This window comes from Lepisma saccharinum, chromosome 18 (genome assembly GCF_977018435.1).
Source record: "Lepisma saccharinum chromosome 18, izLepSacc3.1, whole genome shotgun sequence".
Classification (NCBI taxonomy): domain Eukaryota; kingdom Metazoa; phylum Arthropoda; class Insecta; order Zygentoma; family Lepismatidae; genus Lepisma; species Lepisma saccharinum.
In genome coordinates, this window is record NC_139246.1 from 18,356,327 (window position 1) to 18,368,564 (window position 12,238).

The following is a 12,238-nucleotide window of genomic DNA, read 5'->3' on the forward strand; positions in this document are numbered from 1 at the left end:
AACTAGTATGCTATCACGGCCATAATGTGTTACAGATTCGAAACAACAAGTAACAGTAAGTACTCGTAAATAGAGAAAATAAACATTATCTTAGTTAGAAATGCATTATTAAATGCATTATTTCGCCTTAAGAAATGTTCCGCAACACGTTAGCAATGTAAAGAAGTCCGAAATATATGATTCGTAGGTGTTTCACCCATACGATAATAGTACCAATGATTGTAGATATTAATACTAATTATAATGAAATAAACAAATGAACTTAATACAATAACAGGATACAAATAAGGTGGAAAGGGTGATTAATATTCAGTAATAGCATAAGTGATCATTATATAAAAGTAAAGAAGTCGAATTGTAATTGCGATTCTGTGTCTTTTTCGGTTCCCACGAACTGAGAGTTTCGTGCGGCTTTTGGGTTGTTTTGTCCCAGGTGTAGCGCCATCTCACGGCAGCACCCAAGCACTTTTGGTAGGCGCATCTATTGCAGCTCCAAGTTAAGGTTAGCGCCGGCCAGGCGGCGATCTTTAACTAACCCCTTTCTTTTTGTCTGTGTGATCGATTATTATTTACGTCAATTTGAATAAGATCGATATAGAAAAGAAAGAAGGAAAAATACACAATATGTAATAATTACAAGAAGAAGCAGCAGCATTAGTAATTATAAGAAGAATAATTAGTAATTACAAGATGAAGCCTTAGTAGTTATAAGAAGAAGATGCCTTATTAATTATAAGAAGAAGAATCCTTAGCAGTTATAAGAAGAAGATGCCTTATTAATTACAAGAAGAAGAAGCCTTATTAATTAGAAGAAGAAGCCTTATTACAACCTTAGTGACAATGAAGATCGACCAGTCACAAATATAGGAGTGCGTTGTGAAAGAAGGAGAACACATGCATATGCTTAATATATTTTATTCAGCAAGCTACATGGAACAAAGGAAAACATAAATTTCCGCTGCAACGCAGCAATGTATTATGTCCACACAAAATAAAACACTTTCGTCCATCTACACGTGACATTGAAGTTCGACCACTGTTAGAGGGGATCCTGTTTACCATGGTATGACGCCGCCCCGTCGGCGAATAACTGTGGCAATGCGTCGGGGCATGCTGCGGACGAGTCGTTCAAGGTATTCCACATCGATGCGGTGCCATTCCTCCTGCAGGCAGGCGTAAGAGCAGCCACTGTCGTGGGTCCCCTCTGTTGCACACGTCGCTTAAGAACACGCCAAGCATTCTCAATGGGCGAGAGGTCGGGACTCGATGGTGGCCATGGCAGAGTTCGCACGTGATGGCGAGTCAACCATTCTCTTGTCAGCCGCGCTGTATGAGGCTTGGCATTGTCGTGTTGAAAGATGAGACGCCGCCTGTGGAACAGGTGCCTTCGAACTGTGGGAAGATGCCGCTCCAGTATGTGTGCATAGGCGTGTGCATTCACAATGCCCTCACAGACGTGTAGTGGGCAAACCCCAGATGCCGTCATGCATCCCCATACCATCACTGACGCAGGTTTCTGTACCCGACGTGCATAACATTTTGCTTCATTCTGTTCCTCCTTCCGACAAATGACTGTTTTCCGTATTTTCCCGTACACAACATTGAAAATGGATTCGTCCGTCCACAAAACATTTTTTCCACTGCCGAAATGTCCATCCCCGGTACATTCGTGCCCACCGTAGTCGATTGCCTTTGTTCAACATGGAAAGGAAGGGTTTACGTTTCGCCTTGTACACTCGGTAACCGCATCGCTGTAGGTAACGGCGAATGGTTCTGGTTGACACTTCAATGTGAAAGCGTTCTCGAGTCCACAGTCGTAATTCGGCCACAGAAACATGATTGTTGGTCTGGATATAGCGCCTAAATATCCGTAGGTCACTCACGCTCAGCAGGCGTTTTCGACCGGGGCCCTTACCTGGCTCTGTAGTACCCGTATTTTGGTGGTGTTTGATGATGCAGTGGACGGTTGACTTGGGTAAGTTCAGTTGGCGCCCTATTTCCCGTTCACTGAGTCCATCCCGTTGCAACTCCAGCACTCTTCTCCTCACGGTGATGTCAATAGGTTTGCCCCTGGCCATGGTGATGATGCACTGCGGTTCCTCGGTGCACAGCACGCGCTTGTATACGGCGGACTCCCTTATCGTGTCCGTGACGTCATGCTTCCGTCGAATGCGCCACTATCTGGAATTTTCCCGTATGGGTCTGGTGCCTGGTCGAAGTTCAATGTCACGCGTATAGTTCCCCGTTTTCGTTCTTTACGTGACCTTGGGTGCAACATGCTGATATCACGATTCTTGCCTGCTCACACGCCTCCTCTTACACACATGCGTCACTTCTGCGGGTCACCCATTCCACCGCCTATGCCTCTGTGCATTTAATCACGTATTCCTTTCTGGTCGAACTTCATTGTCACCAAGGTTGTAATTAGAAGAAGAAGAAGCCTCAGCGATTACAAAAAGAAGATTGGCTACAATAGAAGAAAAATATTGTATGAAAAGATTTCCAAAGTTATCTAATATTTGTACATGATTATTCAAGAATATATTACGAATTGTACCCTCCGTAGTGGGTTAAATCGATTGTTTCTTTCCATATATTCGTAGTGTTAGTCACCCTGATCTGTACCCAGAGGTATCTCATTGTTTCTACCCTGTGCTAAGCTGGCAGATGCTCACGTGAGAGGACGTGGCATTGATTAATGGCGACCAACGTGTGGGGCTCGATACAGACCAGAGGTTGAAATAACGCAAAGATAAGATAAGTAAAGCGAAAATGGAAGAAGGAAAATATATATGTTGTGGCGAAGAAGGAAATAACGAAGAAATAATACAGTGTAAGATATGTGAAGAAATGAAACACTGGTTATGTGAAGGAATCCGGAAAGAAAAATATGAGAAGATATGTGAAAGAGGAGAAGGATACGAATGCAAGGAATGCAGGAAAGTAAAGTTAAAGGAAAAGGAAGGAAAGAAAGAAGAACAAAACACGATGGAGATGTTGATAAAAATGATGATGGAAATAAAAGAAAGTCAAGATCACAATAGCAGAAGGTTGGAAGAGAAAATAGAAGAAAACAGCAAAGAAATTAAAGAAAGGTTGGAAGAGAAAATAGAAGAGATATGCGAAGTAAACAGGAAAGCATTTGAGAGAAAGATAGAAGAAATGATAAGGATGTCAGATGAACGACATGAAGAAACCAATAGAAAGATCGAAAAGGAAGCTTCAAGAGTGAATGAAGAATGCCACCAGAGAAGAACCAGTTTAGAAAACAAAATTTTGGCAAATAAGAAACAGATAAATATTAACATTTCCAAAATAGATGAAGTAGAAAACAGAGTAGAAGAAATGAAGATTGCGACAGAAGAAACAATAGTAAAAGAAACTTTAAAATTTAGAGAAATGATAATTAGAGAGCGACAAGAAGTTAGGGAAGAATTAGAGGAGAGTAATAAAAAGATGCAAACCCTCGAAAGTAAGATCGACAAAGGAAAGCAAGAGAATAAAGTACAATGGAGAGAAATAATACCTAAAATAGAGGATATGAGAATGCAAGATAAGCCAATAGGTTTCAATCGAGAAGGAAATGATGGAAAAGAAGAGTATGAAAAGAGAAGAATAAAAAAGGAAAGTAGTAGCGACGAATTGACTACATAGGAGGAAATAAAGCATATAAGGAATCATCAGAGGAAGAAAAGGAAATGGAAAAGTACTGAAGAAGGGAGCGACGATGGTTGTACAAAGTACAAGATGGAAGATGGTTGTACAAAGTAAACGGAAGTAATCTAGAAGTGGGAAAATATTAAACAAGAATCCCTAAGCCTAATGAATTACAACACTTGCCCAAGTTTAATGGAAATATATCTGACAAGTGTCCACGAAAATTCCTGAAGGAACTAACAACTAACGTGAAGCTAATTAGGATACCAGGAAATATGATACTGGACCTAATCGAAGGATGTTTTGAAAAGTCTGCGGCAGGCTGGTATCAGTTAAATCAGCACAAGTTTGGAACATTCGAAGAGTTTAGTAAAAGATTTTTGGAATATTATTGTAGTGAAGAAATTAGGGAAAGGGAATTGAAGACATTGAAAAGAAAATATATGGATTGGTCCAAGGTTGAGAGTTTGGAAGCATACTCATGGGAAACGTTAAGGAGCTTCAGAAATTTGAATGAAAAATGGAATGAGGAAGAGTTGGTTAGACAAGTAATACAAACACTACCAATATGGACGCAAAGAGCGGTGGCTGTAGTAACATCTGACCTCAGAACAGATGACATGCTGAAAAAGACTCAAAGGTCATGGGATAAGGAAAAGGAAGGTAGATATTATCCTAAGAGGCATCATCTTGAAGAGGAACAACTTCCAGAGCAGAAATTCCGGAAACAAGAATTCGGGATTAGGAACATAGAAGTCAGAAATGCATATAGAGGCAGAGGAAGGGGATTCTTAGAAGATAACGAAAACGGCAGAAGGCGAAATTATGTTCAGGAAGAGCAAAGAAATTATGATAGAAGGAATATAGGACCGTGGAGAGGAAACCGCGGATATAGAGGAAGAAATGATTATTGGCAAAATGTGAATCGAAGAAACTCAGAAAGAGGGATGGAGATAGAAGAAAGGCAACCTAGGGGAAACAATTACAACGACAGGAACGAGAGGGGAAATCCTGAAATAAATGAAGAGCGAAGAGAAGCAGTGGAATTAGTAAGAAGCAAGGTGCAGAACGAAGTAGGAAATGCTGGATGGCAGCAGGTAAATGAGGAGTCGAGGAACGTGGAATCGGTCGAGAGGCTAAACTTGTAGAGCTCTCGCAGCAACTCCCAGGTGTGAGAGGAAAGGGAAATGATGAATATATGAAGGGAGAACATAAGATAAATGAAGAAGGAATTCTGAAGTTATTTTTAATTGGAGAGCCGAGTTTTGAAAATTTCAAACCTGGAAGATCATTGTATGTGGAAGCAGAAATAATAGAAATTAAGGTTAAATGCTTGATCGATTGTGGGAGCGTTGTCGAAGTAATGAGCTATAAATGTTGGCAAAGAATTAAAGAGAAATACCCACAAGCAAAATTAGATGCTTCTGAAAAGGACAAAGTCAGATTAGTTATGGCTGCGGGAAATGAAGAATACAAAATTCAGGGCACGGTACGCATCATGAAGAGCATTAGAGGAGCTAATTTCGAAGTAAAATTTCTTTTGAGAAAGGGTTTGAGGTGTGACATAATCCTAGGAGTACCTTTCTTAGAAAATTACAATGGGCACATACACATAAAAGAAAAACGGCTAAATTTAGAATCAATGGAGAACATGAAAGTAGATATCCCTATGGAGGATGAAATAAAAGGTTCCGAGAGCGAAATAGGCATTGGGAAGCAAAGTCTTGTATATCAGAAACATGATACAGTGTATAAGAAGAAAGACTACGATGATATAATTGAAAATGAAAATGTAAAAGGTGAATATGAAAAAGAGGTCGAAATAGAGGACCATAAATACAACGCATCGAAAGAAGAAATACAAGCCAAAGTGGATGAGTGTCATTGGATCTCAGAAAATGAAAAAGAAGATTTAAGATATATTTTGTTGAGACATAGGTGAATATTTAGCCAACGCCCAGGAGTGACGGATGTATACACCTATAGGATTGAGGTAGACACAGCGAGTCCAATAGTGTCAAAGCAATATCCTATACCCTTTGCAAAGAGAGAAGCTGTAGAAAAGGAATTGAAGAAATGGTTAAGTTGGGGGATAATAGAGAACTCCAATAGCGTACACGTAAGCCCAATGCACGTGGTAGACAAACTGGACGGAGGTGTGAGGCCCGTACTGGATTTAAGAGAGCTAAATAAACACGTGCTACTTCCCAGAAATCAAGTAGAAAGAATAAATGAATTACTACACACTTTCTCAGGTAGCATATACTTCACATCATTTGATATGACTTTGGGATACTTTTAGGTAGAAATAGAAGAAGAGTCTAGAAAATATACAGCGTTTCTATATGGATCAAGGTTATTTCAATTTAGAAGGCTCCCATATGGTCTAAATTCATCAGTATCAGCTTTTATGACGGCTCTAAATAGAATATTTAGTATAGAGACAAGAGAATGGCTTGCTATATAAGTGGGTGATATGTGTATACATACGAAAGATTGGGAGACACACATAGAAAAAATAGATTGGGTATTAAGTAAATTGGCAGAAGCAGGATTAACTGTCAAATTGGAAAAATGCTCTTTTGCAAGGAAGGAAATACCTTTCCTAGGTCATGTAGTATCTGGAGGTGAAATAAAGATGTGCCCAGAAAAAAATGACGCGATAAGCAAGTTCCCAAGGCCAAACACAAGGAAACAACTTCAAAGATTCCTGGGAGTATGTAATTGGCGATCGAAATTTATACACAATTTCGCAAGCAAAGCCAACCCACTATATGAACTTCTCAGAAAACATATAAAATGGAAATGGGAAAGAGACGAGGAGGAGGCTTTCCAAAGACTTAAGCAAGACCTTATACAAGCGCCAGCCATAAGCCAACCTGATTTTGGGAAAATGTTCTCTTTAGGCACAGATGCATCGAACATTGGATTGGGAGCATACCTATTTCAGAGAAACGACTCCAACGAAGATAATGTGATAGAATATGCTAGCAGAAGCTTGAAGAACTTCGAAAGAACGTATACGAGAGGACGTGGCAGAAGGTACCCAGGCTATTAAAAATAAGTCAATGGTTGTCCTCTCAGTTAACTTTAACAGTAAATGGAATTTTTGTAAAATAAAAATTGTCAGGCCTTACTTGTTTTACACGTGCACATTGGTTTCGTAATGGAGCACAAAAGTAGAATTGTGACTCTCGTAAAATTATTATCGAATGAATGAATGTCTCCGTACATTCCAGAATAATGACTCTTCATTTTAAAATAAATAGTTTAAAATTTAAAAAAAAATTATGTGCCGTTGGTTAACGAGATTCGTCGTCACATAGCAGAATCCGCTATATTGACGGAAACTAGAGAACGGTTATCATTTAGGGTTGCAAACACTAACCTTCCACAAAAGCACGATTTCCCAAAGTCTTCATTAATTTTCATGCACAACCTTAACTTGTATTTTGTCAGCTTAGCTCTTCAATTGTTTCTGGAACTATTGCGCGGTTTCTGATATGTCGTTTCAGTTGATCCCAGACGTGCTCTATCGGATTTAAGTCCGAACTTTCTGGTGGCCATTCTAATCGCGTAATCCCAACTTCGTCCAGGTACTCCGTGACAATATTCGCAATATTTCCATGCATAAAAACAAAATCTGGGGCTATGAATGGTGCATATGTTACTAGATGATCTGCCAAACATTCTGTATCATACCTGCGAGCTGTCATTGCTCCATTCTTTACAAGAACTAACTCTGTACGTCATTGTAAAGAAATACTTAGCCAGACAATGACACTGCCGCCTCCAAAGGGTGTTGTTTCAACGAAACAACATTGTGCATAACGCTCATTAGGTCTTCTATACACATGCTCACGCCCGTGTGATGAACGTAGGTTGAATTTTGACTCATCGGAGAATAAAACCTTTTCCCACTGCTCCACATTCAAATGTAAGTGTTTTGTAGCAAATTCCAGTCTTCGCTTCCGGTGACGTGCTAACAACCTGGGACCTGTAGCCGGCCTCCGAGATGAGAAACCACTTTCATTCAGTCTTCTACGAACTGTTCGTGAATAAACCACAGATCTATGAACATTTCTCAAACGTTGTGCCACAATATTTGAAGTCGTACGACAGTCTCTTAAGACTATGATACGCATTAAACGATCTTCCCGTGCTGTTGTGCATCGTTTCCGAACAGAACAATGCCAAAACCAGGTCTTCTACCATAGGAACCAGTTGCATCATACCGTCTGAGAGCTTAATCGATAGTACTTCGTGCTATATTTAGCACCCTAGCAATATAGCGCACACTACGACCATCATCACGAAGAGCTACTGCTTTTACTACCTCTTCACGTCTCATTTTCAAGCTGGCAAACTTACAAGAAAAACACCAGCAATGACAATGTCAATAATATCTGTTACTATGGTTACTATGAACCAAAATTCATGCCTCTCTAGACATTAAAAATAATAACATCAACAGGAACTGAAAATCAAAATTGCATGAAATTAATTTTGAGCCTACTAGGTGTTCCAAATAAGTAAATATGAGTAAATAAATAAATAAATAGATAAATAATAAACGGAAAAACTATGGAAAATGTTCAATAATGAATGTTCAATTGTTCAATACTTAACTGAGAGGGTAATGCATGTAATTGCAATTCAGATGTCAAATATTATACACACACACACACACGCACACAGGGGTAGAAAAAGCTAAAACTAATTCTGGCGCCAGCCCCTTCTCTTAGGAGCCAGCTTTTTTGACAAATATGGTCTAAGAAAGAGATGAATCCAAATAAGATAAAACTTCACATTTTGAAATATGATTTTAAACATTTAATTTATTGATTAATGCAAGTTTGGAACTAACTAACTAACTCCCTAGCCTTCTTAAACCCGAAGGTTCATGGCTGCAGCAACACAGGCCTTCCATCTTTCCCTATCTTGAGCAAGTTCTATATACTCTTTTCCATCCCTACCGATTTCCCTTAGGTCCATCTCAACGTTGTCCCTCCATCTTCGTCTTGGCCTTCCTACAGGTCTCTTACCATCAGGTTTCCCAACAAGAATCCTGTAAACTCCTCTTTCCTCTCCCATTCGTGCCACATGACCTGCCTTCCTAAGTCTTCTTGATTTAATTATTCTATTAATATCTGGACATGAATACAAATTATGTAGTTCTAAATTATGTACCCTTCTCCACTCACCTGTCTCCTCATCCCTTTTAGGTCCAAATATTTTCCTAAGGATCTTATTTTCAAATACTCTCAATTTATGTTCCTCTTTCAATGTAAGGGACCAAGTTTCACACCCATATAATACTACAGGCAAAATTACTGTTTTGTATATTTTAACTTTTAGTTTCTTAGATATCAAACGAGAAGACAAAAGTTTATGAAGAGAGAAGTAACATGCATTTCCTGAAGTAAGCCTACTTTTTATTTCCTCTTTAATATAATTTTCATTTGTTAATATTACTCCTAAGTATTTGAATTTGGAAACTGGTTCAAACGAGTTGTTATCAATAATTAGATTTTGATTATTGCCTAACATTTGGTTTCGGCCTGTAAGCATATATTTAGTTTTCTCTTTGTTAACTTCCAAACCTATCTCTTTAGCAGTTTTGAAAAATATTTTAGCATTATTCTTAATTGTATTCACATCATCCCCCAGTAAGTATACATCATCTGCATATGCTAACAACTGAGTCACACCATTTAATTTTAGTCTTTCTTTAGTTTCTTTTACCTTACTTACAGCATATTCTAAGGCAAAATTAAAGAACAATGGAGATAATGCATCTCCTTGTTTTAACCCATCATGAATTGTAAATTTGTCAGACATATTAATACCCACACGAATTTTACTTTCTGTTTCACTGGTATATTTTTTTTTTCATACTAACAAGCTTCTTAGGTATTCCAAACTCTACTAATATATTATATAATTTATCTCTTTTGACCGAATCATATGCTTTTTTGAAATGAATGAATAGCCGATGGACATTTTGATTATATTCCCACTTTTTTTCAAGTGTCTGTCTGATGTGAAAAATTTGCTCTGTAGTTGATCTGTTACGTTTAAATCCACATTGATAATCACCTATAATTTCATTAGCATATGGGATTAGTCTTGTTAAAAGAATGTTAGATAATATTTTATATGTTGTTGAGAGTAGAGAAATTCCACGGTAATTATTGCAGTTCATTTTATCACCTTTTTTAAACACAGGAACAATTATGGATTCTTTCCACTGTTGAGGGATTTCTTCTTTATTCCATATTAAACAAATTAATTTATGAATTTGACATATTAATGAATTTCCACCATATTTAATTAACTCAGCTGGTATTAAATCAATGCCAGGTGCTTTGTTATTCTTTAGCCTTTTAATAGCATCTTTAACTTCAGTCAAGTTAGGTTCTGTAACTAAGGGTTCTGCTGTGTGAACATCATTTACTTCTGATTTATCTCCTACATGAACACTTAAAAGGTCATTAAAGTAGTTCTTCCATCTATTTAGAATATCGCTTGGGTCAGCTAGAAAATCACCGTCTTTATCTTTTATCAAGTTTACTTTAGGTTGCCACCCCTTTCTAAACTCATTTACACCTTTATATAAATCTCTGATATTTTTATTTTTGCTGTTTGTTTCAATTTCGTTAATTTTGATTTTCAAGTAATCTCTTTTTTTACTTCGTGCGGTTAACTTCTCGTTTTATTCTATTATAATTGTTTAGATTTGTATCGTCAGAGTTATTTAACCACGTAAGTCTAGCCTCATTTCTTATTTCTATTAGATTATGACATTCATTATCAAACCATGGCTTACTTTTTCTCGGTTTATGGAATCCTATACTTTCTTTAGCTGCTGATTCTATTGCATTACGTATGTGCTCCCAATTCTTATTTACGTCTGTTTCATTTATATTTTCATCATCATTTAAATCCTGCAGAACATCAAATCTATTTGACAGTTTAATTTGGTAATCTTTCTTAAATCTTTCATCAGTAAACTTTCCTGTATCAAATTTTAGAACTTTTAGATTTTGTTGCTTATGATTTGTCACTGAGAGTCTTTCTCTTAATTTAGCAATTACTAAATAATGGTCACTGGCACAGTCAGCACTTCTATGTGTACGAACGTCAATTATACTATTATGCCTTCTCTTATCAATGAGAATATGATCTATCTGATTATGAGTTTTACCATCTGGAGAAGACCAGGTATATTTATGGATATCTTTATGTTTAAAAGTGGTACTTTCACAAATTAAATTCTTTGAGGTTGCAAAAGTAATCAATCTTATACCATTATCATTACTTAATTCATGAAGACTTTGTTTACCAATCGTGGGTTTAAATGTCTCTTCTTTGCCAATCTGTGCATTACAGTCACCTAACAGAATTTTCATATCATACTGAGAAAATTTATCAAAGACCTGTTCTAACTCTGTATAAAAATCATCTATTATCATCTTTATCTTCCGTTGGTGCATGTATGTTTTTTAAAATAATTTTACACCACCTACCCTGTAAAACTGCATATGATATCCTATCATTAATAAATTCTACTGTTTTAAGAGCCGAGGTAATTCTATTATTTATGAAAAAGCCTGTTCCAAAATTATGATTTTCAGTACCACCATAGAAAAAGTATAGTTTTTAGTTTTACAATTCCCTTCTTCTGGCCACCTAACATCCTGGACAGCTACTACATCTAATTTATACTTAACTATCTCATTAACTGTACACTGAAATGCCCCAGACCGGTAAAGGCTCAGAACATTCCAGGTGCCAAATTTAATATCCTTATTCCTAACGTAGATCTTATCCTTAGTCCAGGGACCTCCCAAAGTAGTCCCCACCGGGACATCCAAACGGGGGACTATTTTACCTCCGGAATATTTTACCTTGGGAACATCCATGGCCTTATATTGCTGTTTCTTGACTTTTTTTTTTTACAGTGTAGAGTTGTCAGCTCTACGCCTAACCCCCAATATGAATGGAGGAACTACTACACAAGACAAACACAAACACATTAGACAGCACAATTACTACACAAGACGAACACAAACACATTAGACAGCACAACTACTACACAAGACACACACAAACACATCACAACTACTACTAACTAACTAACTCTCTAGAATTCTTAAACCCGAAGGTTCATGGCTGCAGCAACACAGGCCTTCCATCTGTCCCTATCTTGAGCAAGATCTATATACTCTTTTCCATCCCTACCGATTTCCTTTAGGTCCATCTCAACGTTGTCCCTCCATCTTCGTCTTGGCCTTCCTACAGGTCTCTTACCATCTGGTTTCCCAACAAGAATCCTGTAAACTCCTCTTTCCTCTCCCATTCGAGCCACATGGCCTGCCCACCAAAGTCTTCTTGATTTAATTATTCTAATAATATCTGGACATGAGTACAAATTATGTAGTTCTAAATTATGTAACCTTCTCCACTCACCTGTCTCCTCATCCCTTTTAGGTCCAAATATTTTCCTAAGGAACATCACAACTATTGCACAATATAAACACAAACACACTACAACTACTACACAATATAAACATAAACA